We start from the raw sequence: 24,527 nt of genomic DNA, 5'->3' as shown, positions 1-24,527 counted from the left end.
TGCACGATGTTGGGGCGTGAGCGGAAGACGGCCTAACGGTGTGCGGGACCGTAGCCCAGCTTCATGGAGACGGTTGCGAATGGTCCTCGCCGATACCCCAGGAGCAACAGTGTCCCTAATTTGCTGGGAAGTGGCGGTGCGGTCCCCTACGGCACTGCGTAGGATCCTACGGTCTTGGCGTGCATCCGTGCGTCGCTGCGGTCCGGTCCCAGGTCGACGGGCACGTGCACCTTCCGCCGACCACTGGCGACAACATCGATGTACTGTGGAGACCTCACGCCCCACGTGTTGAGCAATTCGGCGGTACGTCCACCCGGCCTCCCGCGTGCCCACTATACGCCCTCGCTCAAAGTCCGTCAACTGCACATACGGTTCACGTCCACGCTGTCGCGGCATGCTACCAGTGTTAAAGACTGCGATGGAGCTCCGTATGCCACGGCAAACTGGCTGACACTGACGGCGGCGGTGCACAAATGCTGCGCAGCTAGCGCCATTCGACGGCCAACACCGCGGTTCCTGGTGTGTCCGCTGTGCCGTGCGTGTGATCATTGCTTGTACAGCCCTCTCGCAGTGTCCGGAGCAAGTATGGTGGGTCTGACACACCGGTGTCAATGTGTTCTTTTTTCCATTTCCAGGAGTGTATTTTGGAAATTCGTTGCTAGGTATTACTTTTATAATTTACCGTCAGATACTAAACTTTAATAAATATATTGAAAATCTGATTACACCATCAGAATCGTCGTGGAAATAGTAGTAATGTACATGTTTCTTTTTGAGATATCATAATTCATCTGGCTACTATTAATTTCTATACGAACTGTGAAATGTCTGCCATTAAGGTTTCACAAAATGCACCATCTTTGGCATTCCCGGCACAGACATCTCCTTCATCGACACAAAGCACCGTCCTCGTCACAGCGGAATTCCCAGCCACGCGGCTGGACCATGCGCTGGGGCTACCCCTCTCGTCCGGCTAACGTTTGCCACCACGTGTCTGCTGCCGGGCCCGGCTTTGACGAGCGTCCTGTGCGGCCGCCCCAACTCCGAACATACAATATTTCCAGGGCGCCACAACTCGCCCAATACCTCACAATGTTCAACAGTGGCCTTTGAACGGTGTGCTCCGAAACACTTGGACCTGCACCAGTAATGTACTCTGTCGGATCTGCCACAGATCGATGCCTATCCTGGATTACACAGTGGAAGATCCTCTGACCTCTACGTTTTGTGATGAGACGTGGTCGTCCAACATCATACGGCCTACTCGCTATTTCGCCATCCTTCCATCATTTTCCATAGATGCTCACGACATTAGTACGCCAACAGGCGACCAGAATCGCCATTTCAGAGATTCTCGTTTCCAGCCGCAGTTTCCCTTTGTCAAAACCGCTCATATCAGTCGATTTCCGCGTTTGCGACCCGTATCTTCTCCATAACGACGGCCCATTCGTGTCTCTACCGATTACATTCCTTCCTTATTGCGTCACGTGTCCGCAACATCACCAGGAGGCATTCAACCTTGCGGTGGACGGTGGCGATAATGTTTTTGCCCTTCGGTGTATAAGTAAATACAGGGTGCCATAATTACAGTTTTTTAAAACGCGGTAGGAAGAGAACCACTGCTCAGTATTATGTCAAATTTGAACAGCGTAATATTAACGCAGAGGGGGGGGGGGGGGGGGGTAAACATCATGGAACAAAAAATTTTAATGAAAATTAAACAATAGATGGTGCTGTAAGCGTCAGAATACGCACACCAACAGACACACGGTGGACAGCTGTTCGACGCCCAACATGCCTGTCTCCATGAAGGACTGCGCGCTGCTAGTAAAGCTGTTTTACAAGAACGGCGACTTTGCGCCAATAGCCCTGCAGAGGTTACGGACACTCAGAGGTATGAAAAAGGCAATAGTCCGATGTCTACTAAGGGTCTGGAGAAAATGGTTACAAAATTCGAAAAGACAGGTTTTTTTTCAAGTCCAATGTCACATAGGGAGAAAAGCAGTTGGTCCGACGTCTGTTGAAGATGTGGCCACAGCACTGCAGCAGGGGTCGAGCGGAGGTGGGTAAGTATTCAGCGCACGGGGGAATTGCCAGAACGTTGCACTGCCTGCGAGCACGGCACTCAAAATGCTACTAAACATGCTGCATTGCTATCCATACAAAATAACGCAAGTTATTGAGTTGCTTCCTACTGACCTGCCAGCAAGACAAACGTGTGCTCCGGAGTTTCTTGCTTGCGTAGAAGTGGACAAAGAATGGCCGTGGATAATTCTCTGGACAGACGAAGCCCATTCCTAAATCCAAGAACATGTCGACACGTAACATCGCGCAATTTGGCCAAGGTAAATCCGCTCGACATGAACCGTTACCACTTCATTCTGCAAAGGTGACTGTGTGGTGCTGGTTGGAAGCATTGTGTATCGTAGGGCCGTATTTTTTCGAGGAGATGGATCCTGCCGGTGCTGTTACCTTTACCGTCTCTGGTAAATCCTATGAAGGTTTTTTGCTCGAAGACGTCATTCCAACCCTCCAGTACCTTGGACGTGTGGGTAGGGACATTTTTATGCAAGATGTCGCTCCACTGCCTATTGCACAGCCTGTGAAGTGGATGCTATTGAAGCGTTTCGCAGGCCGCTATGGCGAGCGGTTCTAGGCGCTTCAGTCCGGTTCCATTTATGGTTCAAATGACTCTCAGCACTATGGGACTTAACTTATGAGGTCATCAGTCCCCTAGAACTAAGAACTACGTAAACCTAACTAACCTAAGGACATCACACACATCCATGCCCGAGGCAGGATTCGAACCTGGAACCGTAGCGGTTGCGCGGTTCCAGACTGTAGCGCCTAGAACCGCTCGGCCAACCCAGCCGGCTCTTCAGTCCGGAACCGCGCTGCTACGGTCGCAGGTTCGAATCCTGCCTTGGGCATGGATGTGTGTGATGTCCTTGGGTTAGTTAGGTTTAAGTAGATCTAAGTTCTAGGGGACTGATGGCCTCAGATGTTAAGTCCCATAGTGCTTAGAGCCATTTGAACCATTTTTTGAAGCCTTTCAGTAGTGCTATAATTATCAGTTGTCATTTCCCAACAGCCTAGCCGTCCAGATCACCTGATCTTAATCCGTGTGACGGGTTATCTGAAAGATGTTGTGTTCAGTGCTCCAGTTAGGAATGTAGCTGAACTAGATACATGGATTACGCAACGCTTTCTGAACGGACTCCCGAGACACTCCGATTTGCTGTGGAAAATGCTGTTTCTCTATTTCAGCTTGTGGCAGAAAACGGTGGACAGTGTATAGAACATGTCATACGCCAGTCTCGCGACAATTAGAAACTGACGACTGGTGTCATTTTCCTTTTTATGCGGCTTTGGGCTTCAGACAATTTTTCCCATCAGTTTGGGCACGACCCTGCAGTGGTAGATGGGCTTAGCTAACAAACACTGCCACAACTGTTGACTACCGAACTTGTACACATTGAACAGTACTGATGCTGTAATGTGCAACTGAAATTATAGCCGTCGTACTACGATTCATCTGTCATTTGTAGCTCACCCCATTTACATTAAAAAGCTTACTGCGCCATATAACGGTAAAAGTTCCTCTATTTGACGTTTCTCCCTTCATAATTCTGAACAGTGGTTCTTTTCCTACAGCTTTTTGAAACTGGAACTTTAGTTACGGACACCCAGTAGTATACTTTCACTCATGTTTTTTTTTTCACTATTAATTATGATACGCTCTGTATAGATACAGAATTTCCAGGTGTATCATTTATAAAGAAATTACAGTAATATGTATTTGGTCTAGTTAATAAGCTGCAGCTCTTAAATAACTCTGAGAACTGCTCGGGCAATCCACTTTTTGTTCAATTTTTTAATCTTAGTTGTAGTTCGCACTGCGAGAGTGCTTTCGCTCCGGAGAAGTTAAGCCAATTTCAGCTTACTGTGCGCTGCTCTATAGAGACCCGCTGTGGAGGCAGACTGCAGAAGTAGGTCAGCATTCCCGCCGTCGGAGACGATCGCCCTTTGGAAACCGACCGGCGTGTTCTCGCGTGTCTCCAGAGCTAAGGGGCGTCCTGTAAAGAAATACCTGCACTCCTCTTCCACCTTTGTGAACGACCGAAGCAAACTCTAAACACGGTAGATAATATTATTCCATAGAAACAGAAACATCATTTAGTCCTGAATGTGTCATATTTTAATTGAAAAAATAACTTAATACACATACGTGTATGCAGGGAGGCATTAAATGTTAACCATGTGACCAAGATACCCCGTATCACCAACACTGTTGAAAGTAGCCCAAAACTATTCAGATCTTCAAACTGGGAAAACACCGAAGTAATTTGCGTTAATGGTTCATATCTCAACCACCTTCGATTTGCTAACGAGACGGTACGGTTTGCCGGCAGTGTATTTAAATTCAGCAAGTAATGGGAGAAGTTAATGAAATTACTTCGAAAGTTTCAAAATAATCTACAGCTACAACAATACTCCGCAAGCCGCCTTACGGTGTGTGGCGGACGGTCCTTTGTGTACCAAAATCGCCCCTTTCCTTCTCCAGTCACGAATGATTCGCGGTGACAGGGGGCTGTAGATAATTTCAGGGGCGTTTCTCTAGTGAAATGAAATGATCGTACGGCATTGTTGGCCGGGAGGCCCCATTCGGGGGAGTTCGGCTGCCGTATTGCAAGTCCTCTTTAGTTGACGCCACATCGGCGACTTGCGAGTCAATGATGATGTAAATGATGATAAAAACAAAACACCCAGTCCCCTGCCGGGAATCGAAGCCGGTGACCCTGCGTGGTACGCGGTAACTCTTACCGCTACGCTACGGAGGCGGACATTTCTCTAGTATTTGGATGTCATGAGAGCGTAACCGCCTTTTTACTGTTTGAAATTATACTCGCGTAGTGTCATAAGAGGCGATGAGTCGCCTGAAGGCTTACTTGGACCATCTCTGCTTTGCAAGATTATTAATCGTAAGACGTGCAGACACAGTGGTCGGCAATAGTGCGTCATGAGCAGTAACGCGGCATACGCCGAGTGGTGCGGTTGCAAAAAAATGGTTCAAATGGCTCTGAGCACTATGGAACTTAACTTCTGAGTTCATCAGTCGCCTAGAACTTAGAACCACTTAAACCTAACTAACCTAAGGACACCACACACATCTATGCCCGAGGCAGGATTCGAACCTGCGACCGTAGCGGTCGGTGCGGTTGCAGTTATGTTCTAAGGACGTGGTACATGTTGATTTACTGATTGATTATTTGAAATGAGGAAAGAGACTGAAGCATTTTGAAAAGAATATTTGATTATGATTATATTGATGAGTAATAGAAAAGAATTTAATTTAAGGTAATTGATTTTAGATTTTGTACTTAATTGCGACAGTTTGTAGTTAATGGTCAGCATATCGGCCTAGTAAGCAAGAAGACTAGGGTTCGAGTCCCGGCCGCAGCACAAATTTTAATTCACTACTTCAGCTTCCAACGTTATTGTTGTTAAGCATTTTCGGTTCAGACATCCAGAGATTTGAGTATAAGGAAAGATAAACAGCATGCATAATTTTCAATTGAATTTTAGGGTAGGAACAACTGTTGAATATCTACTGTCATTTTTACGCGTTGCATTTTTGAAAAGATCTCATTTGGTGTTAAAGACTATTTACGTTTGTCCACTCGTGAAATATAATTTTTTGTGTATTAATGTTTGCGAAGCTTAGAAAGAGATGGTTTTTCAATATAGAACTTTTCTAATCAGAAAACTAATTACGTTTGATGTTATAATTTATCCCAAGTCAATGTCCGCATCCCAAGTTCATACCAAAATATGTGTTATCATTTTTACTTATTCGGATTTGTTATGAACCAAGTATGCTTTGCCTTTATTTTTTTCAAAGAGAGCGCGTTGCACCAGTAGCATCTCAGTAGTTAGTTGTAGCTCAGGAAAGGCGACGCTCTTTCAAGACTAGAGCAATGTCTCGTGTTTACATTGCAACAGGTAAGCCAATATTAAATAATGAAATAGGTAACATTGAGTTTTTCCAGGGCCAATTTATCAGTTTAAGAGTTCAATGATTCACGTTGTTGAATTCAGACAGTATTCTTGCTATTGCGAATATTTAAACAGACAGGGAACCAGTTAGGCACTTTCATGTCACTTTCTCGCAGTCAGATTTTGCAATAATTCACGCAGTCGAATTCCAACGCTCAAAGTTTACGAATAACTATCTTGAAAGTTTACGTACCGTAAGTCGACATATAGCCTACTCTACCAGCAAGCAAAACATTTAATTTTATTTTTATTAGGATAGTTTTCAGTGGAAAGAAAGATTGTCCGTAAGCCTCCGCGTCAGCCCTACTCTCTCTGATTTTTACCTTCATGGTCCTGCCGGGAGACATATGTATGAGGAAGCAGTAATATTGGCTGACTCCTCTAGGAACGTACGCTCTCGGAATCCTAACAATAAAGCATATATTGGTGCAGTACGGCTCTCTTGCAGTGTCTGTCACTGCTGTTACCTGAGCATCCCCTTGACGTTTTCACCGTTACAAAATATACCTCTAAAGAAACGCGTTGCCCTTCTTTAGATCTTCTCGATTTGCTCCACCAATCCTGTCTGGTTCGAATCCTGAATTATCGACCAATTTTCAAGTATTCGTCGATCGAGGATTTTGTAATCTATATCCTTTGTGGGTGGACTACATTTCCTGAGGATTCTAGCCTTGTATCTCAGTCTGGCATTTGTCTTTCTAGTGTTTAACGTTCCACTTTATACTGCGCTTAAAATTAGTTGCGACTTTGACAGTTCCGCGCGGAACGAGCGGATGGAAGCGCAGTTGCCAGCGTGAGCTGGGCGCGACAGCAGCTGACTTCGTGAACAGCGATCTGGCCGATCTGCGATCTTTCTCAAACGACTGTAAGGAAACTATCAGCTAAAAACATCTGATTCTCGCACATCTAGTAGGTTAATTCGTCAGCTTCATGATGAACTGCACATCACTTCGTTAATGCTCATAGTTATTGTGATTTATCATATTACTTGAAAATACAGCTCTTCGGTTGCAGAGGTAAAAAATTTCAACTTTACCTAGGTTTCAACTGCTCTAAGGCAGCCTTCATCAGAAGTAAAAAAAAATTTTAACATTACCTATAACAGAGTTTTGGAATAATATAAAAATTATTAAATTAAACATATGTAATAAAATTACATCATAGCTAACTGCTACGGTACAGTAGACAAAGAAAGCATACTTACATAGAGTAAATAGTTATGAAATGGTTTAGAGCAACAGTGCTCACGTTAAAGATAAAAATATATTTGTACATTATAAAATTTTCCTAGGAATGCTCAACTCGATTAAGACGCGCCGCTAAGGGTCGCGTATGCGGCCGGCACTGTAAGCAGCATCAGACTGACAGGCGCGCGCGCCGTCGATGTTAGCAAGTCGGCACCTTGTATCGCGCCATCTAGTATTGAATGCTTGTAATTTACAGTGACAACAGCTGTCAGAAGCATTGGAACAGGAGTTCACGTAATGTGCTGACTACATTATGTCAGATAGTATGTGACACATCGAAAGTTGAGCAAAATGTTATACTGTAAAACAGGGAGAGAGAGAACAGTATTTAAGGCTACAGTACGGAAGCATAATAGCAATATTCCGAATTAAGTGATTTTAAGCAAGGGCTTTACACCATCAAATAAATTTTTATCACGTAATTGTAATTGCTCTTTGAGGATTAAATGGTCGTTACGGGAAAAATGTTTGAAAATTTCCAACTGTTCAAGAATATCAAGTCTGAAGCCTTTCTTTTCCGTATGTAAGATACTAATATCATGAACTTCTTTAGGTTTGTGTCTTGTGATAAGAAGGTGGTTAGCGAATGATGAATTATCTACGTTCGTACCTTTTTTCCCTAATAGATGCTCTTTATATCTAATCGAAAAAGCTCGTCCAGTCTGTCCTATATAATAAGCTGAGCAAGTGTCACAGGTGATTTTATAAACGCCTGAGTTTTGCAGAGGCCACCGTCTTGGTTTTAAATTATGGATAAGATTATTTTTGAGAGAGTTGTTGGTAGAGAAAACTATGTTGCAGCCATATTTATTTTTAAGGAGACGTTGCAATCTGTAGGTTATTAGCTCTACATACGGTAAAGAGAAGTATTTCTTCAAATCGCTAGGCTCGTCAATAGTGGTCCCAAGCGTGGTAATTCTGTTATTGGTTTTCTGTCTGAAGACATCATCTACTACATTTGGTTCATAACCATTATTAACTGCAATGGTTTTAATTCGATTCAATTCGGTTTTTAAATTTTCAGAGGACAAAGGGGTAGAGATTGTTGTATGAACAGCAGAGTGAAAAAATGCTTTTTTGTGAGATCGTGGGTGTGTGGAACAGGCTGGCATAATTTGGTCAGAAAAAGAATCCTTACGAAAAATATTGAAAGAGATTTTGTCATTCACTATTGTCAAAGTTAAGCCTAAATAATTTAACTGACGGGAGCTGTTTTCAAGTTCACATGTGAAGGTGATTTTTTCGTGTAGTTTGTTAAAGATCTCGAACAGGTGGTTAATGTCATCGTTCGTTCCCTTATAGACGATTAAATTGTCATCGACGTACCTAGAATATGAAGCAATTCCTAAGGTGGTAGTGGAAAAATTTTTGAAAAATGTCTCTTCTAGAGAGTTGATAAAAATGCCATCAGCTCTCTTTATACCAAAATAGACGCTTTAAATGAAGAAGCGCACTATTTGTACTTAGAACTTACCAAAACGTTTCGCAACCATTATAACTTTCAAATTGATGACTTTTGGTGTAATATTTCTTGTGCATAGAAGTGCATAGGCAAGTAATTTATAACAGACATAAGAAAAAATTGGATAAACTTCTTCGCCTTTTATTTGTAAACAAGGCACAGTGCACTGACAATTTTGAAAAAAGTGATCGTAAGTTTTTTAATAGAATTTTAAATAAAACTGACGTAATTTTTACTAAAGATGAAATCTCTTTGTTAATAAAAGGTTTAAAATACATTGTCAAACCAAACTTATCTGAACAGCATGTAATAGAAAATATCATTGTTGAACTTAAAAACTGGTCTAGATAGTGTAAAAATCGAAAGATCGCAACAGACCATAATTGCTCATGATGTATGTAATTTGCTTAGTAGAAATATAGTTCGCCCTTACAAATTAATCAACTCTATTCATGTTAAACTTAGAGATAATGATGCTGTCATAACAAAATCAGATAAAGGTAGTTCTCTTATTATTGCTACAAAAGATGAATATGTAGCAAAAACTTTAGAATTTTTTGAGGAAAACAATATTTCTGAGCTACAGGTAGATCCTACCCCAATTTTACAAAAAGAAATTAGATCCGCGGTCGATGATGCAAAGCCATTCCAGGAAAAACAGCTGATTAACATGAACCCCCAGCCACCTAAGCTTCGGTCCCAGTTTAAGGTCCACAAAATAAATCACCCTATTCGGCCTATTTCTAATAGTTTGAACAGCGCTTACCACGATCTAGCGAAATTCCTTCATGATAAATTAAAGAGGTCTTATGTTTTTCGAAATAATTACTCTATAGCTAACAGAGCCTTATCAACAAAATAAAAGACATACACTGCGACGAATATACAAAGATGTTCTCATTTGATATTAAAAACCTTTATAGCAATGTGCCTGTACTAACGACTTTAGATATCATAGAGAATAACTTACGTTTGTTCAAAAAAGAACTCTCTGATGAACAGATCAAAATGGTTCAAATGGCTCTGAGCACTATGCCACTTAACTTCTGAGGTCATCAGTCGCCTAGAACTTAGAACTAATTATACCTAACTAACCTAAGGACATCACACACATCCATGCCCGAGGCAGGACTTGAACCTGCGACCGTAGCGGTCGCTCGGCTCCAGACTGTACCGCCCAGAACCACACGGCCACTCCGGCCAGCATGAACAAATCGCTGATTTCATTAACCTAATGCAGATCGTAACAAAGTACAATTATTTCGAATTCAATGGACAGCTGTACCAACAACCTGATGGTCTTGCTATGGGCAATCCCTTAGCTGGCATCCTAGCAGATATTTTTATCAACTCTCTAGAAGAGACATTTATCACAAGTTTTTCCACTACCACCTTAGGAATTGTTTCATATTCTAGGTACGTCGATGACATTTTAATCATCTATAACGGGACGAACGATGGAATTAACCACCTGTTCGAGATCTTTAACAAACTACACGAAAAAATCACCTTCACATGTGAACTTGAAAACAGCTCCCGTCAGTTAAATTATTTAGACTTAACTTTGACAATAGTGAATGACAAAATCTCTTTCAATATTTTTCGTAAGGATTCTTTTTCTGACCAAATTATGCCAGCCTGTTCCACACACCCACGATCTCACAAAAAAGCATTTTTTCACTCTGCTGTTCATACAACAATCTCTACCCCTTTGTCCTCTGAAAATTTAAAAACCGAATTGAATCGAATTAAAACCATTGCAGTTAATAATGGTTATGAACCAAATGTAGTAGATGATGTCTTCAGACAGAAAACCAATAACAGAATTACCACGCTTGGGACCACTATTGACGAGCCTAGCGATTTGAAGAAATACTTCTCTTTACCGTATGTAGAGCTAATAACCTACAGATTGCAACGTCTTCTTAAAAATAAATATGGCTGCAACATAGTTTTCTCTACCAACAACTCTCTCAAAAATAATCTTATCCATAATTTAAAACCAAGACAGTGGCCTCTGCAAAACTCAGGCGTTTATGAAATAACCTGTGACACTTGCTCAGCTTATTATATAGGACAGACTGGACGAGCTTTTTCGATTAGATATAACATCTATTAGGGAAAAAAGGTACGAACGTACATAATTCATCATTCGCTAACCACCTTCTTATCACAAGACACAAACCTAAAGAAGTTCATGATATTAGTATCTTACATACGGAAAAGAAAGGCTTCAGACTTGATATTCTTGAACAGTTGGAAATTTTCAAACATTTTTCCCGTAACGACCATTTAATCCTCAAAGAGCAATTACAATTACGTGATAAAAATTTATTTGATGGTGTAAAGCCCTTGCTTAAAATCACTTAATTCGGAATATTGCTATTATGCTTCCGTACTGTAGCCTTAAATACTGTTCTCTCTCTCCCTGTTTTACAGTATAACATTTTGTTCAACTTTCGATGTGTCACATACTATCTGACATAATGTAATCAGCACATTACGTGAACTCCTGTTCCAATGCTTCTGACAGCTGTTGTCACTGTAAATTACAAGCATTCAATACTAGATGGCGCGATACAAGGTGCCGACTTGCTAACATCGACGGCGCGCGCGCCTGTCAGTCTGATGCTGCTTACAGTGCCGGCCGCACACGCGACCCTTAGCGGCGGGTCGTAATGAAATTGTGCATTCCTAGGAAAATTTTATAATGTACAAATATATTTTTATCTTTAACGTGAGCACTGTTGCTCTAAACCATTTCATAACTATTTACTCTATGTAAGTATGCTTTCTTTGTCTACTGTACCGTAGCAGTTAGCTATGATGTAATTTTATTACATGTGTTTAATTTAATAATTTTTATATTATTCCAAAACTCTGTTATAGGTAATGTTAAATTTTGTTTTACTTCTGATGAAGGCTGCCTTAGAGCAGTTGAAACCTAGGTAAAGTTGAAATTTTTTACCTCTCCAACCGAAGAGCTGTATTTTCAAGTAATATTATAATTTCGTCTGCGGTTGCTGCATTATCGGCCATGTTCAAAATTGTGAGTTATTGTGATATTTCGATATTACTGCAAGAAATTCCTAAAGTTTGCAGTGAGAAATAAGGTTCAAAAATGGCTCTGAGCACTATGCGACTTAGCTTCTGAGGTCATCAGTCGCCTAGAACTTAGAACTAATTAAACCTAACTAACCCAAGGGAATCACACACATCCATGCCCGAGGCAGGATTCGAACCTGCGACCGTAGCGGTCACTCGGCTCCAGACCGTAGCGCCTAGAACCGGACGGCCACTCCGGCCGTTTGAGAAATAAGGGCCGCTATGAATTTCAGTTTCGCGCGTGTTAGGTCAAATGTTGCCTCATATGAAATGTAGTGACGCACAAGATTATTATCTAAACTTGGAGGGATCTGTCTGCAGTCTTGAGATAATGGAACGTACACACATCAAAAAAAGATTTGCATCACCTCGCTTCCGAGAGTTCCGGAGCCTCTACAGAAAATTGGAACAGAGAGCAACATAAACATCATTTCCGCCCTTTTTATTGCTCATGAAAATCACACATTGCATGTTTCACCACCATACAGTGAGGCCTTGAGAGGTGGTAGTCCAGATTGCTGTACACACCGGTACCTCTAATACCCTGTAGCAAGTCCTCTTGCATTGATGCATGCCTGTAATACTATCCACAAGTTCATCAAGGCACTGTTGGTCCAGATTTTCGCACTCCTCAACGGCGATTCGGCGTATATCCCCCCCCCCCCCCCGAGTGGTTGGTGGGTCACGTCCTCAATAAACAGAGCTTTTGAATTTATCCCAGGGAAGTTCGATAGGATTCATGTCTGGAGAACATGCTGGCCACTCTAGTCGAGCGATGTCGTTATCCTGAAGGAAGTTATTCAAAAGATGTGTACGATGGGGGCGCGAAATGTCATCTATGCTGTCGAATGCCTCGCCAATGTGCTGCCGATATGGTTCCGCTATCAGTCGGAGGATGGCATTCACGTATCGTACAGCCGTTACGGCGCCTTCTATGACCACTAGCGGCGTACGTCGTCCCCACATAATCCCACCCCACAACATCAGTGAACCTCCACCTTGCTGCACTCGCTGGACAATGTGTCTAAGGCGTTCAGCCTGCCCGTGTAGCCGTGAAACACGTCTCCGACGATTGTCTGGTTGAAGCCATATGCGACACTCATCGTTGAAAAGATCGTGAGGCCAATCCTGAGCGGTCTATTCAGCATGTTGTTGGGTCCATCTGTACCGCGCTGCATGGTGTAGTGGTTGAAAGTTGGACATCGCCATGGACGTCGGGAATGAAGTTGCGTATCATGCAGCCTATTACGCACAGTTTGAACCGTAACACGATGTCCTGTGGCTTCACGAAAGGCATTTTTCAACATTGTGGCGTTGCTTTCAGTTTTCCTCCGAGCCATAATCATCCACTGCAGTAGTAGCCCTTGGGCGGCCTGAGCAAAACATGTCATCGTCAGTTCCTGTCTCTGTCTGTCCGAACAACATCGCTTTGGTTCACTCCGAGACGCCTGAACACTTCCCTTGTTGAGAGCCCTTACTGGCACAAACTAACAATGCGGACGCTATCGAACCGCGGTATTGACCTTCTAGGGATGGTTGAACTACAGACAACACGAGCCGTGTACCTCCTTCCTGGTGAAATGACGGAAACTGATCGGCTGTTGGACCCCCTCCATCTAATAGGCGCTGCTCATGCCTGGTTGTTTACATCTTTGGGCGGGTTTAGTGATATCTCTGAAAAGTCAAAGGGACTGTGTCTGTGATACAAAATCCACAGTCAACATCTATCTTCAGGAGTTCTGGGAACCGGGTTGATGCAAAAGTTTTTTTAATGTGTTTGTGTAAAGCAGTCCGTAATGAAAGCACGCTTCAGCGAAAAAGCCAGAAAGTAATAGTTATAAATCCGAAGTATCAAATCAAACGTTCGAGGTATCGAAACAAGATATTGGCAAATGACAGCACACAAAGAGCAGAGTAATTTGCCCCATGATTAATATGCAAAACTTTCATATCCGCCTCGATAATCAAACAACTACATTTTTTCAGTGAAATAATGTAATTTTTGAGGACCATCGATAGCTGGTGAAACGAGAACTGCTGTGGGTTTTGTGACAATATGAAATTACGCGTTTATTTTATTCTGAGAGTGGGCTGTTTCATAAAGTATTGACCTGCCTTGCCCCAAGTTACTAGTTAATAACACTATTTCATGATTCTGTTGCAGTTTCAACTGCGTTAGAATGTTAGTGAAATGAATACTTGTAAACTATGCTCTGTTTTTAGAAAAGAAGCAGATTTTAACATGGCATCAAAAGAAGTTACGTATTACTCAAAACTCGCCATAGTCGTTCGTGAATCATCTCTCCTCAGCTACCTTCTTGCTATGGTTGACAACTCGAGACCCATCCTGTGGTGCGACGTTTCAAATGCCTTCTTTTTTCAGCGTTTTAGCCTCACTGATCGTACTCAAACGGATTTAAATTAGCGTGATACGGACGAAGCCTGATTAAACTATGTCGTTTAGCGTCAGCCTGTTTGTCGACCTGGTACTGTGGGGTTTTTGGCTTGTACAGCACTTCATGTTCCACTAACTTCATCTTATACACGCTACGTTCAACTGTACCCAGTGGAACATTTCTTTGTACCCAGAGTCAAATAGCCACTTTCATCCACTGCACTGTTGTAGCTTTATCCACCACAACAGAGTGGTATGGCGCGGTGTCCATTGTTATTGTCCAATTCTGAGTAATATTTTGCAGTAGAACATAATTTTCAAAGCCATTGAATGTGTTTCTTAACGTCCACTTACATTGTGAATCTTGTGTTTTCAGATTTTTGCACTGTTTTTATTATTACAAATCCAACAAAAAACACTTGTTCACAATACCTGATGACGGCATAACACTTCAGCGCCAGAAAATACCACGCTACAACGAGAGATTATGAACGTAGATGCATCTATTGCGCGCCACCACGTGGTAACGTTTATCGACGGTGTGGCAACAGAGGCGCTTTACCAACGGAAGCACTGGCGGCGTGACAGGGAAAGCCTGCTCGCCATTCATGTCACCTGAGCAACGGTGTCACGTCCCTTCCGCTGAGCCAAACGTCACAAATAGTTTTAACCGCACTATAAATCGCTCCGTGCGCACACTCATAGAAATTTTGTGGATGTGACTGCTTCCAGTGACTGTTCTACAATCATGTAATCATACAGTAATAGGTCTAGCTGTGTGCAGTACGTTACATCTGTTTATGTTGAGGGTGAACTGGCAATCCCTGCACCAAGCGTTCCTCTGCAGGTCTTCCTCTGAAGTTTTCTAGCACTGCAACTTCTCTGTTTCCAGCGGCGTCATCTACGAAAAGCCTCATGCAACTCCCGATGTTATCCGCTACCTCATTTGTATACATTGTGAAAAATAATAGTCTTATAACAGTCCCTTCGAGTACGCCTGAAGTTACTTCTACATCTGAAGGTTTCTCTCCGTTCTAAATGACATACTTTGTTCTGTTTGCAAGAAACTGCTAAATCCAGTCACATAGCTGGTCTAATATTCTGTACGCTCGTTTGTTCATTGGTTGGCAGTGCGTCAAGGAAGGCGGCATCAAACATGGCCGCTAGCATCTTCTCCTTCTGGGTCTCATGGATGGATAGAGTGAGCCTTCTGTACCTAAATTTTTCCGGTGACGTAAGTTTTGTAAGACTGGGGTTAATCTCCCTTTCGCTTTAGAGAGAATTCTGACCATGTCGGAAAAAACGGTGTATTTTCATAAAGCTTTGCTGACAGTATCAATTTTTGGTATAGGGTGACGCAAGAAATAACTATGGCGTTCCCTTGGAGTTGTGGATGAACACGATCTTGTTTTCGGAACACATGTTGATTCCTGCGGAGGAAATTTCCGCTCTCCAGAAATTTCATTGTAAGCGAGCATAAAAAAATAATCCGAAGTCCAAATGTTCACACATGTGTGTGAATTTCTAATGGACCAAACTGCTGAGGTCATCGGTCCCTAGACTTACACACTTCTTAAACCAACTTATGCTAAGAACAACACACACACCCATTCCCGAGAGAGGACTCAAACCTCCGGCGGGAGAGGCCACGCAATCCGTGACATGGCGCCTCGAACAGCGCGGCAACTCGACGCGGCGACCCAAACTTCTGCAAGAGACTGAATATTACAAAAAAAAAAACATCGAAAAGATTACTGCACTACTTAATAATGAAGGCAAGGAACCAGTTGCTGAAATATTGCTTTTACAACAGTCGAAGACGACTGAATGGACAGGAAAAGAAGTAAACAGTGCACTGAAAATAGTTATTCACATAAACTAAATAAAGTTTTCAAAACTAACATTTTAGACCTATGTCTACACACAGGGATTGGCCAAAAATGTGAGAACACGGCGATAAATACGCGCTTGTATGTAAATGCTGATGCTAGACAACCACGCACTTTGCGTTGTGTACTAACGGCGCCTGTGCAATGTCCTCCACACGTTGCAAGTGTCAGTTGTGGTCAGAAAAGTGTTCTGTGTACTTATAAGTGAATTATGTCGGATCTAAGTGAATTCTAACGCAGGAAATTAATGGTGCTCGTATGGTAGGTGCTCCCTTATCCAAGGAAGGCGAAGTGTTTGGTCCTTCAAGAGGTACCGTTTCGTAGCCGTGCGGTCTATGGCGCCTTACCACGGTTCGCGTGGCTCCCCCCGTCGGAGGTTCGAGTCCTCCCATGGGCACGGGTGTGTGTGTTGTCCTTCACGTAAGTTAGTTTAGGTTAGATTAAGTAGTGTGTAAGCCTATGGACCAATGACCACAGCAGTTTGATCCCATAGAACTTACCACAAATTTCCAAATGTTTCCAGGTACTGTATCGAAGATACAGATAAGTTCAAAAATGGTTCGAATGGCTCTGAGCACTATGGGACTTAACATCTGTGGTCATCAGTCCCCTAGAACTTAGAACTACTTAAACCTAAATAACCTAAGGACATCACACGCATCCATGCCCGAGGCAGGATTCGAACCTGCGACCGTAGCAGCCGCGCGGTTCCGGACTGAGCGCCTAGAACCGCTAGACCACCGCGCCCGGCATCCGATAAGTCACAATGCGGACGAGAGTGGGTGCTGACTGGTCGTAAAAGATATTCATTGATGAGGATTGTGATGGAAAATAAGAGGAGGCCACCTGCAAATGTCGCTGCAGTATTGAATGTCGCACATGCCAACCGTGTCAGCGCCAAAACAACACGAAAGAATCTCGAAAAGTAGACAATAGCAGGGACAGCTGGAATTTCAAAACCACTCATCAGTGAGGCAAATGCGCGTAACAGGAAAATGTGGTTCTGAAGCCGTGAAACATGCGCTATGGAAGGTCGTCTGGTCGGATTAGTCTTGTTGCACATTGTTTCCAACTTCCGGCCGAGTTTACGTCCAAGAGTGAAACATGCAGCGGTTCAGAGATGATTTGGGCAGTCATATCGTGATATTCCATAGGCACAGGGTTACTACGCGAGGTCACATTACAGCCAAGAATTACGTGACAGTTTTAGTCTCACTATTATTGAGCCTTTATGGACCACTTTAAAGAGAAGGGTGCCTGGTTACATTGCACCTCCATCATCATTACATGAATTTGTCACTGTTTTTGGAGGAAATATGATATAAAATTCCCTTGAAAATCATACGGGACCCGTATTTATCCGTTCCGAGAGGAATGGAAGCTGTTTTGAATGCCTAGTTAGGCATGGTGATGTGTTTTGTTTTTAGTGTTTCAATATTTTTCCCCAACCTTCTTGATACAGATATAGGAGGTACTGCCTAATAGAGTATATAAGATTCCTTCTTCAACTCTGGAGCCGATGATACACATCGAATGCAGTCTCCATTTAACTGACCACTGGTTTCAACCAAACCCATTGGCTTCCTGGATTGAAAAGTCTCAGGATATTAGTTAAACATAGGCCCTATGTAGTCAATAGTATCACAAATCCAGATGTCGAGGAATCAGCGTATTACATTGCCAGTTTAACTACACTTCTATGAGTCGACATGGAACAAGTCTTCTCCATCTTACTCGTTGTAATAGAAGCAAACGTGGGTCTGCAAGAAAAATGTAACAAGCTTGTGACTAAACCTCAACTCTGCCCCTCTAGCATCCCCTTTGCTGTCGCTAAGATGGTCCGAAAGGGCAACTTCCCAATCTAAACTCCTTGGTTCGTCGTTAAGGGTTCCAGCTTCGACGAATTGAGCAAGTCAGTAACGCATTGGTCCACTTCTGGCCCTTATGCAACAAGCAGTTATTCGACTTGGTACTGGTTGAAAGAGCTGTAGGCTGTGATCCTGAGGGATATCGTGTCAAATTCGGCCAGTTACATCGTCAAAATTCCGAGCTGGCTGGAGGCCCCTGCTCATAATGCTCCAAAAGTCCTCAGTTGGGATTAGATCCGGCGTCCTTGCTGGCCAAGGTAGGGCTTGGCAAGCAAGAAGCCAAGCAGTAGAAACTCTCGTCTTGTGTTTGTGGGGGTGGGAGGATGGGACTATCTCGCTGAAATGTAAGCTCAGGATGGCTTGCCATGAAGGACAACAAAACGGGGCGTAGAATATCGTCGACGCACCATTGCACTTTAAGGGTGCCGCATGTGACAACCAAAGGGGTATAGTACCTTTATGGAAGATAAGCACCAAAACTTAGTCCCATCTCTGCGAAGTGCAACTGTTCTGTCTGTTTAAGCACCGGTCCACCCCGTCTGTGCAAAGCTCCACATCAGACTCTCCACGTCAGATTTCCGGATTCCTCTAACTCAGATTCAGAAAATCGTTCGACGTTTGACCTTTCAGCCTATCGACACTGCAGTTCCAGAGTGATCGGCTTTTAAATTAGTAGTGAATATTTTCATTGGTTGCGCCGTCTTTACAGCTTATTTCACTTCACTGTTTTGGCTACACACAGTACTTTATTTCCTCCCTTCACTCATATAAAAGTTTAAATTAACGTCATGGGCATCCTTCCGATATTTGTGGTAGGCTAGAAGTTACAACTACTAAAACATTCGGCTACAAATGAGAACGAGGTGGGACGGTCCGGTGCTTAAATAGGCCGAACACTTGCACCTCGCAGAGATAGGACTAATTTTTGGGGCTGATCTTCCGTATAAGTACTATACCCATTTCGTTCTTACCCGCGGCACCCTTAGAGTCGAACGGTACGTCGACGATACTCTACCCCCCCTATTTGTTATCCCTCATGGGAAACTATCCTGGGCTTACATTTCAGCGAGATAATGCCCCGCCCCCTACCCCACAAGCCGAGAGTTTCTACTGCTTGTGTCCTCACTTGTCAAGCCCTACCTTGGCCAGGAAAGTCGCCGGATCTATCCCCAATTGGGACCGTTTGGAGCATTGCAGGCAGGGTGCTGCAGCCAGCTCGGGATTTTGACGGTGTAACGGGCCGCGTTTGAAGCGATATCCCTCAAGAGGCAGTCAACAGCTGTCTCAACCAATACCAAGTCGAATAATCGCTTCTTGCTTTTGGGCCAGAGGTGACGAACGCGTTATTGACTTGCCCTATTTGTGAAGCTCTTTCTTTTGAATAAATAATCAATTGTTTCTGAAATTGTAATAATTTGTTTGTCTGTACATTTACGTCACATCCACCGATTTCCGTCCAATTCCTTCGCGCTGCATCGGTGCGCCGGCCGATGTGGCCGAGCGGTTCTAGGCGCTTCAGTCTGCCTCGGGCTTGGATGTGTATGATGTCTTTAGCTTAATTATGTTATAGGAGACTGATGATCTCTTATGTTAAGTCTCATAGTGCTCAGAGCCATTTGAACCATTTTGCGTCGGTGCTTTTTTTTTAGTGTATTTTATGATACGTCAATAAAAATTAAAGAGATACGAAATTATCAGTCAGTGAAGGACCTAAATAATATTAAAAGTAAAACTTTGAACATAGCTGCTAGGGTTCAGTGACGGTGTCAGAATTATATTAGAACAAATAAGCCCTTGGTCACAAATATTAAGTCAAAATTGGCCAGGTTTCGACGCTATTACGAGCGTCGTCTTCAGAATTAGACTAACTGTTCTAAAACATATTACGTATATTAATAAAATTAAAGTTTGTACTTACTGGAAAAAGATGCAGTAATTGCAAGTCACATATTAAAAAAAAAAAAAAAGGATCTAAGCCGGAAAGGCGACGTCATGAATGGTTGGGAGATGGCGAGCGGCTAAGGGCTGCTCGTACTGTGAACAATGGTTGCAACAAGACTGCACAGTCTTGTTGCAAAACTGTGGAGTCTTGTTGAAACCCTTGTTCACAGTACGAGCAGCCCTTAGCCGCTCGCCATCTCCCAACCATTCATGACGTCGCCTTTCCGGCTTAGATCCTTTTTTTTTTTTTTTTAAATATGTGACTTGTAAGTACTGCATCTTTTTCCAGTAAGTACAAACTTTAATTTTATTAATATACCTAATATGTTTTAGAAGTTAGTCTAATCCTGAAGACGACGCTCGTAGAAGCGTCGAAACCTGGTCAATTTTGACTTAATATTTGTGTAAATAAGTTATTCACAACTGCAACCAGTCACTTTTTTTGAATAATAATGCTTTATTACATGAACTGGTTTTCGAACCTTTTCAGGTTCATCTTCAGATGGTTTCGGGAGGATCCGGGAAGTTACACCATTACTGGTAGTAGCATAATGCTGGGTGCTGGTTCTATGGCAGAAAGATGAGTCACACTTTAATGTATCGCTATGACTATAGCTTATCTGTCAATATGGATGTAAATTTAGTTTTTACTTACTGTTACTGCCAGTAGTGATGTAACTTCCCGGATCCTCCCGAAACCATCTGAAGATGAACCTGAAAAGATTCGAAAACCGGTTCATGTAATAAAGCATTATTATTTAAAAAAAGTGACTGGTTGCAGTTGTGTCTAACTTATTTACATTCAATATACAGTCACGCTTCTAAAATATCCGTAATGGATAAGCATAATCTGCTAATATTTGTGACCGAGAGCTTATTTGTTCTAATATAATATTAAAAGTTGTTGAGACGACGTAACATTTATGTGATAAACTATGTGTAGGAAATTGCTATTGCCGTGAGGCTGTAACAAAATGTGTTGCCACAAACGCAGCCTTCACCACGCGCCAGTGCTGTTACAGATGTACTCTCCTCAGCTGCGGCACGTGGCAGTTTATTTGGCAGAGCCCCACGCGCCCTGGTATCCGGCGACATGACAGCGGACTACGCGTATACTCTGGCTGCCACGGTGAGTGGGCCCGCGCTGCTGCCCCTCCCGTCAGACAGACGAGCCAAGTCTGCGACGTACAACATAAGCGGCTTAAGACCGGCGGCCGGTTTTTGACGCGGCGACAGCTGCGTTTGAGGCTGCTGTCGATAGCAGCGGGGATTGCAGCCTCGCCGGCTGACAATGGGGCGTGGCCACTCGCCGAGTTAATTACGGTGCGTCGCGCTCGCAGGCTGGCGAACCAGCCGCGCGATGCGCGAGTTTTTCCCGGCCCTCTCTGCCCTGCCACGCTGCCGCCAGGGAAGGTCGATCACAGTTCACTTCCCATTGTTTCGTCGGTCTGTTTACTTAGTAGCAGAGGCAATGCATTTAAAATTAGAGGTGATGAAAGTTGTGGTGTAGCGGTATGCACATATACAGATGGCTGTAGTAACGCGTACACGAGGTATAAAAGGGCAGTGCGTTTCTGGGAGCTGTGATTCACGTGAAAAGGTTCCAAAGTGATAATGGCTGCACTACGGGAATTAATGGACTTTTAACGCGAAATGCTAGTTGGAGCTAGAAGTATCGACTATTCCTTTTCGGAAATCCTTAGAGTATTTAATACTGCGAGATCCTCAGCGCCGTGAGGGTGCCGAGAATACAAAATTTCAGGCAATACCTCTCACCAAGGGCAACTCTATGGCCAACGGCCTTCACTTAACGACCGAGAGCACCGTCGCTTGCGTAGAATTGTCAGTGGTGACAGGCAAGCAACAATGCTTGAAATAACCGCAGAAATCAATGTGGGATGAACGACGAACGTATCCGTTAGGACAGTGCTGCGAAATCTGGCGTTAATGCTCTATGGCAACAGACGACCGACTCGTGTGGCTTAGCTAACAGCAAGACATCGCCTGCAGCGCCTGTCCTGGGCTCGTGACCGTATCGATTGGACCCTACCCATGTCAGCTGGTAAGAGCTGATGGTAGGGTTCGAGTGTGGCGCAGACCAGACGAAGCCATGGATTCAAGTTGTCGACAAAGCACTCTGCAAGTTGGTGGTGGCTCCACAATGGTGTGGGCTGAAACCGTCGTAGAACGGAAACGGTACATTTCTGGACATGGTTCCCCAGTCGAAATATTATGTACTCACTCCCCTCTGCAAGTCCTAGAAGTTTGCAACGCAAATTTTCAAACACCGTGTAGAACGCTAGTGCGACCCATTCTTGAGAACTTCTCGAATGCTAGGGACCTGCATCATGTCGGATTTAAGGAAGACATCGAAGCAATTCAGAGGCGGGCTGCTAGATTTTACTACCGGTGGTTTCGACCAGCTCGTTCGTAAGTATTAACTATTACGGAGATGTGTCGGGAACTCAAATGAGAGAGACGGCGACGTTCTTTTCGGAGAACAGTGTTGAAAAAATGTAGACATTTTAAGTTGATCGTAAAACAATTCTACTGCCACCAACATACGTATTCCGTAAGGACTACGAAGATACGGGAAATTAGCGATCATAAGGAGGCATATACAGTAGATAGTTGTTTTTCTCTCGCTTTCATTTTCTCAGACGATGCTCTTTCAATCTCATCAGATCATTTGACTCCAGCTGTTTTTCTGCTTATTTTATCTTCCCGTAAACCTTCGAGTTTCTGGATTTCTCGTCTCAATTTTTCTCGGATGAGTAAAATCCCCTGTTCAGTCCTTTTTTGACTTGCATCTTCACCCATTTACTTTGTTTTCGTGTTTGGAAGAACGCATGGATCTTACTTGTTAATCTGTCCATAATGTGTAACACCTCTTTTGCTTATCTCGTCTGTTATTTGAGGACTGAATGAGTATTTTTCTTTATTTGATATCAAAACCCAGTTGCTATCTGTAATCTTACCCTCCCACACATCACTATTAAAATTCTCTGTCTCTGCACAGGTTTTGAAAAGCTTCGAGGGACGTAAGATATACAAATGAAAAACTTTTCGCTTATCTTCATTTTCTCTTCTTGTTATTGGCTCCAGTTCTTGCAGCTGAAATTTTGATTTATAACGTTGTGGGCTCCTGATGACTAAATAACTGACGAAGATTTGCCTGTATTATTCTTGAATTTTATTCTTTGTCACATTTTTCAATATCACGCCGTCTTTATAATTTCCATTTCTATCACACCACAAATTATATTATTAGTGACATAATCAAAAACACGTCTGTTTCCATCAGAGGCAGGCCCATTACTACTACCTTCTGCAGTACTCACAATATTCCAAAGAGTTTACAAAGCAAAAGAGTTAACAAACTTTCTTGACAAAAGAAGAATCATCGCCAAGTTATTTCATTATTTTATAAATGAATGCAGAAACAAATTTAACGACCAGCGCCGGATTGTGCAATTAATAATATTAATTTTAAATATGCCAGATATTTCGTAATTTCAAATATTTCTAAGAGAAGAACAACCTTAGCCGTACAGGTAGTAACAAATTAATTTCGCCTTACACATTTCAGTCTGAAATATAATACATCGCATACAAAAGCAAATGAAATTCTTTCAGTGAAACAGCCGAGAATGTTCACCTATACCAGATTCCAGATGATTTCTGGTACCGGTTACTTCTATAAAAATAAAAGGTTATATTAGAAAAGGATGTCCCATTACACACCTCTTTATTCTTGATTAGACCGAATATTTTTCGCAAGGTTCTTTCTTCTGTCTTTTCCACACCTTCTAATGCAATTTTACATCGACATAAAAGTATTGTTTCAGGCCGAGAGAAGCCTTTGATTCTATAACTGTATTATAATGCCTTAAATTCAACATCTTTAGAAAACATTTTTCTATTTTACGGATTTCTCACTTTCGTGTCCGATCATTTCTTATTTTCATTTCTGATATTTACAGCTTTTTTTTCACTTTTTGTCTTTATGTTTTCACCCATATATTTAAAGTTGGTTATTTTCTATTTGTTTCCATACTTGGTTTTTAAAATTCTTTGGTGAGTTACTCGCCTTGATCATGTATTTTGTCTTTTCAGATGACATCTGTAGATCTATCATTTCAGCTATTTTCTATGCATTCTCTAAAGTTCCGTCTATTATTACGACATTGTCTGCAAGGGCCAAGCAATTTATTGCTCCTTTCGCTCTACCCAACTTTATGTCGTTATTAAGTTTTTATTTTTCTGCATCAGCCATTCCCTTATCACTTTTTCCACCACATAACTGAGTAATAGTGGTAACAAACTGTCTCCTTGTGTAACTCTTGATGTAATTTGGAAGGCAGTAGAAGTTGTTCGAAGAAATTTAACTTCAGATATTACTTTTGTAAGTCGTTGTTTAGTTACTTCCAAAGTTTTCCTACCTACTGAATATTCCTTCAAGCTTTATTTCAATTTATTTTATTTGATAAACGTCACAAATTTATGATGAGAGCATTGGCTCTTGAAAAACGAAATTGAATTGTATGAAGAACTATTACAGGG

Source organism: Schistocerca serialis, chromosome 5 (genome assembly GCF_023864345.2).
Source record: "Schistocerca serialis cubense isolate TAMUIC-IGC-003099 chromosome 5, iqSchSeri2.2, whole genome shotgun sequence".
NCBI classification, from domain to species: domain Eukaryota; kingdom Metazoa; phylum Arthropoda; class Insecta; order Orthoptera; family Acrididae; genus Schistocerca; species Schistocerca serialis.
This window is presented reverse-complemented; position numbering follows the sequence as displayed.